This window comes from Kogia breviceps, chromosome 4 (assembly GCF_026419965.1).
Source record: "Kogia breviceps isolate mKogBre1 chromosome 4, mKogBre1 haplotype 1, whole genome shotgun sequence".
NCBI lineage: Eukaryota > Metazoa > Chordata > Mammalia > Artiodactyla > Physeteridae > Kogia > Kogia breviceps.
Genome location: NC_081313.1, coordinates 63,706,874 through 63,713,070, shown reverse-complemented (window position 1 = coordinate 63,713,070; position 6,197 = coordinate 63,706,874).

The following is a 6,197-nucleotide window of genomic DNA, read 5'->3' as shown; positions in this document are numbered from 1 at the left end:
TGACCCAGCAGTTCCACTCAATACCAAGAGAAAACCTCCTACATAAATCTTGAGAAGATTGAAGAAGAATGTTGCGGCCTTGTTTGTAACAGAAAAACAAAACAACCTGCAAGTCCAGTGACAAGAAAATGAGTATGTTACTGTCTTATACTGAGCTTCCCCCAGAGCAGATCCTGAGACTAGAATTAGAATGAAGCAGTTTACTTGATAGATGACACCAGAAAGCACCAATTGGTATGTGGAAAAGTAAAACCGGGAAGGTGAGAAGGCAGTTCAAGGTCAGTGAGCAGATTCCCACTGGGTAACAAACTCAATAGTGCTAAGATACCTGGGAAATGGAGGGGAGGAAATCCAGAGTATTTATCCCCAACTCATTGATTTGGGGCTGCTCCCAGGTTTGTCAGCTCCCTGACCTGTTTATGGTTGAACACACTCCAACTGCTAGAGTCCCAGGTGTTTGCAATAAGAGGCTGCTGGCATGCATAGGAACAGCGAATGCTACACACTTAAAGCAGTTCCATGTTTATGACTGTATGTAAGATTTTCATACTTTTTAATATAGTAAAAAGTATAAAGCCACACATTGTTTGAAATATTTTACAATTTTAAAATATACAGAATCAGGAAAATCAATTAGAAGTTCAGGAGAAGAATGATGGTAATTCAGACTAGAGGACTGGGCATAGTAAAAATATTTGATTTAGGATAGATTTAAAAGTTCGAAGTAGGGACTTCCCTGGTGACTTCCCTGGTGACTTCCCTGGTCTTAACAGTGGTTAAGAATCCACCTGCCAATGCAGGGGACATGGGTTCAATCCCTGCTCCAGGAAGATCCCACATGCTATGGAGCAACTAAGCCCATGTGCCACAACTACTGAGTCTGCACCCTAGATCCTGCGTGCCACAACTACTGAGCCCATGCACAGCAACTACTGAAGCCCATACACTCTAGGGTCCATGTGCCACAACTACTGAATGCGTGTCCTGCAACTACTGAAGCCCACACGCCTAGAGTCCGTGCTCTGCCACAAGAGAAGCCACCACAATGAGAAGCCCGTGCACTGCAACAAAGAGTATCCTCTGCTCGTCACAACTAGAGAAAGCCTGCACACAGCAACAAAGACCCAATGCAGCCAAAAATAAGCAAAATTAAATTTTTTTTAAAGTTGGAGGTAACAGGATTTTCTGGTGAAGTTTGATTTTGGCTTTGGACCCACTAAATTTGAAATACCTTTAAGGAAAGAAGGAAGGAAGGAAGGAAGGAGAGAGGGAATTTAAAAAAAAAAAAAACTCAAGTAATAGAAGCATGCCTTCAAAATTGAGAGAAGTTATTTTCAACTGATAAATCTATACTCAGCCAAATAATCAGGGGTGATGCACACCTGAACAGTTGATCTGATAAATGAGTTGGCTACTAAGTCCTAACAGGCAGGACAAAGGGATGATTCATGTCCTGGGAGGGACAAAGTGGGCCACCGTGTGAGAGTTCATCACACTACTCAGAACGGTGTGAGGTTTAAAACTTTAATTATTTCTGGAATTTTCCATTTAATATTTCGGACTGTGGTTGACCTTGGGTTACTAAAACTGCAGAAAGAGAAACCTTGGATAAGGGGGTGCTGCTGTACATTGACATTTCTGTTAAACCTCTTTATCCTTGGGACAAAAAAAAAAGCAAATCACGTTGTTGTGTGCTATTTCAAATAACACTGCAGTCAATAGTAAAAGTAAATAAATGTGAAATGTGTTTATTGGAAGACAGATTTTAGGTGTCTTCTACCTCTACCTCTACCTTTAGGGCCATAGGACACACAGAAGACAAACACTTAAAGGAATAGAGGGTTAATCTGCAAGGAGACATGATGATACTGGACTCAGGAAAAACTGGAGAGAGCAGAGATTTTCTACTCCATCTACCAGCCAGAATCATTTGGGAAAGGGACCCTGAATGAGACTGCCCCTTTTTCAGCCTCTGGTCACAGCCCCCTTCAAAAAGCCAAAGTTTGGGGCTTCCCTGGTGGCGCAGTGGTTGAGAATCCGCCTGCCGATGCAGGAGACACGGGTTCGTGCCCCGGTCCGGGAAGATCCCACATGCCGCGGAGCAGCTGGGCCCGTGAGCCATGGCCGCTGAGCCTGCGCGTCGGCAGCCTGTGCTCCGCAACGTGAGAGGCCACAACAGTGAGAGGCCCGCATACCGCAAAAAAAAAAAAAAAAAAAGCCAAAGTTTGCCCACAGGTTGGTTTTGCACTGCCAGTCCTCTTTGAGAGGTGAATTAGCGTAACTTAAACCTGGCATTTCCCACCCCCACCAACAGCATTTTATTATGAACTCTTTCAAGCACACAGAAAAGTTGAGAGAATTTACCCATCACCTGGATTCTATCATTGTTAACACTTTGCTATCTCTGCTTTATCACATTTTTAGCCAAACATCCATCTATACATCTTACATTTTGATGCATCTCAAAAGTAAATTGTAGGTATCAATATGCTTCATTCATAGATTCTTCAGCTTGTATATCATTAACTATATTTCAATATTTGTTTCTCTATTTTGGCAAAATTTACATAGCGAAATGCAGATCTTAAGTGGAGCATTCTACAAGTTTTAACAAAAGCATGACTGTGTGACACAAACCTCTGTCCATCACCCCAGAAAATCCCCTCATATCCCTTCCTAGTCAATCCCCACCCCCCAGAGGCAACCACTATTCTGGGCTTTCTTTCTCATAGATTAGTTCTTCCTGTTCCTGAACTTCACAGTATGTACTCTTTTGGTCTGGCTTATTTCACTCAGCAAAATTTATTTGAGATTCACCCACGTTGTTGCATACATCACTGGTTTGTTCCTTTTCATTACTGAATAGTCTTCCATTGTATGGCTGTACCACAGTTTGTTCATTCTCCTGTTGATGGACATGAGGGTTGTTTTTTTTTTTTTTTTTTGCTATGTTGGGTCTTCGTTGCTGTGCGTGGGCTTTCTCTAGTCGTGGCAAGAGGGGGCTACTCTTCGTTGCGGTGCACGGGCTTCTCATTGTGGTGGCTTCTCTTGTGGAGCACAGGCTCTAGGCAGGCGGGCTTCAGTAGCTGTGGCACACGAGCTGTAGAGTGCAGGCTCAGTAATTGTGGCACACGGGCTTAGTTGCTCCATGGCATGTGGGATCTTCCTGGTCCGGGGATCAAACGCATGTCTCCTGCATTGGCAGGAGTCCAAGTCCCCATGAGTGCTCTTTTAAGGTGGGATTTGAGCCTGGTACTAAAGGGTCTAGAGAGGTGATGAGTGACAATCAGGCAGAAGGCAGAGGTATGCTCCAGGCAGAGGGAAAGCCATGGAGAAACCTCATCTCCAGATGTTGGGCTGCACTGTGCAGGCCCGCGAGCCTTGTAGTTATCCAGCCTCAAGACTGAAGAAAGAGACAGAGACATCACCAGTTTATTGGATAGGAGGATCTTAGCAAAGTCCTACAGTGACATCCCACCCTGTGCAGCAGAGGGCAGGCAGGACCTGGCAGCAGTCTTTCACTACTCCGGGGAGAAGGAGGCTACCACTTATAGGGGGCATTGATGTCAGGTGGCCTCATCAGTTACCCAGTTACTAATCAAGCCCTATAATTAAGAAGACTGGATAGTCATGTGAGTGAAGCGGGGAATGGTTGAGTAGGGGATGTACAGAGAGCTAGAGAACAACCATCTCAAATGGCCTGACCATACACCAGATTCCAGAAGCCGGGACAAGGCCTTACCAAGGAAGGTAGGTGTTGTAGGCCCTGCCTCCACCAAGTGCCAAGTGTCTACTACACCTTCACTATGCCGCTCAATCTGTTCTTTTTCAAAACCATATCTAATTCAGGTCTTTATTTTCTCTCACTTAGACAGCTGGAGGAACCTAAATTGGTGGTTTTTCCATATCTGCTCTCCTTCCCCAAGAATCTCTCATAAACTTGGCCACCAAGACCAGCTTTCTGAACTGCACCTCTGATTATGTTGCTGTCTCGCCTCCTTAAAGCTCACCCAGCTAAGAACAAATACCACCTTGGCCTTTAGGGTCCTCTGCAGAAGGCATTGGTCAACCTCTCCAAACTTATCTACCATTTCCACTCCCCACATGTTATACACAAGCCACACTCAGCTCCTCACAAATCCCCAAACAGACCCAAGCTTTGCCACACACATGTCCTTCCGATGCAGTTCTCTCTGCCTATAATTCCTCCCTCCCTGTATCCTCCAGTCTAAGCCATACCTGATCCTCAGAGCCCTGCTCAGATCCAAAATGTTACCTCTTTCATGAAGCTTTCCATCTCACCGTTCTCTGAATCACCCAGCACTACCTGTCTGTCACAGCCCTTCAATGCGGTTTGCCTCACAGCTATATGTTATTCTCATCTCCTCTCCTTCATCAACTAGGAATGTTTTCAGCTGCAAGTACTAGAAAACCCAACTGGCAGTGGCTTAAACAAATTGGGATTTGCTGACTCAGAACAATTTGGTTTCTTACTCAAGGTTGCTTATATGAATAAGCAACCAATGAATGGCTTATACTGCTTCAGAAACGAAGTCCATGGTCACAGCAGGAAGAGAGAAAGGGAGCAATGTCAGGCACATTGCTTTCATCAAAACTCGTCCCAAATCCTCCTAGCACTAGAGCCTAATTCTAATTCATGCACATCAGAATTTAGGATCGCTGGTTTAAAACTAATCTTGAGGGCTTCCCTGGTGGCGCAGTGGTTGAGAATCCGCCTGCCGATGCAGGAGACACGGGTTCGTGCCCTGGTCCAGGAAGATCCCACATGCCGCGGAGTGGCTGGTCCCGTGAGCCATGGCCGCTGGGCCTGCGCGTCCGGAGCCTGTGCTCCGCAATGGGAGAGGCCACAACAGTGAGAGGCCCGCATACCGCACAAAAAAAAAAAAAAAACTAATCTTGATCTATCATCTGGGGCTGGTATATTGCCCCCACCCCAGCAAAATCAGAGGTCTCTTGTCAAGTAAGACAGGAAGATGGATATGAGACTACAATTAAGTGTTTTTGCTACATCAACTCTGCCTGACTACCAGCTGTTTCAAGACAAACTACATCTTATTCACCTCTGTCTGCCCTCAAGATGTCTAGCACCTCAAAAATATTGGTTGATTGATCGATCAATCAATACACAGATGGATGAACAGAATGCCATGCACTGGGGAGGACTATACACTGGGGAGGACCATGCCTGGGGAGGAATTCAACTGCATGGATGATAGCACAGATCATCACAATGCCAGCCACCAGGAATAGAACTCCAAACCCTTCTGCCCACAGCATCTTAGTATCGGAGTTGCCAAGGAAAACACAATACAGTCAAGCACTGGATGGAACAACACTTTACTCACATAGAGGAGAAAGAGAGCAAGAGCAGCTCCAATAGTGTACATGGTTCCCCCTGGCAAGCAGGTCCACCTGGAAGCCAATGCAGGGCAAATGGCCTACTGGTACCCCTCCTGTGCTGTCCTAGAAGGACCCCGACCTCCACTCCATGGAGTCTGAAATACTGAAAGCCAGGAGTGTGCCTGAGGCCATTGATGCAAATACCTAAGCAGAACAAAGGAGCCCACATTGAGCCTGAAATAGGGAAAGATAACCCTACACAAGGTGGTAAACTCAGCACAGGCTGTGTGGCTCTTTATCTCTTGGTAAGGAAGTGTTCTAGGCCCAAGGCCCATATTATATACCTAAGCAGGGGTCAAAATATGTGCATTACAGCAGTTTGGGTTGAAAAGCACATATGAGACTGCCTTTCCCAACACTTAGATAGATAGATAGATAGATAGATAGATAGATAGATAGATAGATAGATAGATAACAAAATGGGTTAAATAAAATTTTGTATATCATCTTTGAAATCTCATAGCCTGTATAACATTGATTCTTTAGGGAAATGGGCTTCAAGTTTTAATCAATTTACAAATGAGTTATTTGCAATAATAATAATAATAATAGCAACAATCAACACGCAGCTCTTTTAATGAAGTGTTTTGTTTGTTTGTTTGTTTTGCGGTACGCGGGCCTGTTATGGCCTCTCCCGTTGAGGAGCACAGGCTCCGGTCGCGCAGGCTCAGCGGCCATGGCTCACGGGCCCAGCCGCTCCGCGGCATGTGGGATCCTCCTGGACCGGGGCACAAACCCGTGTCCCCTGCATCAGCAGGCGGACTCTCAACCACTGC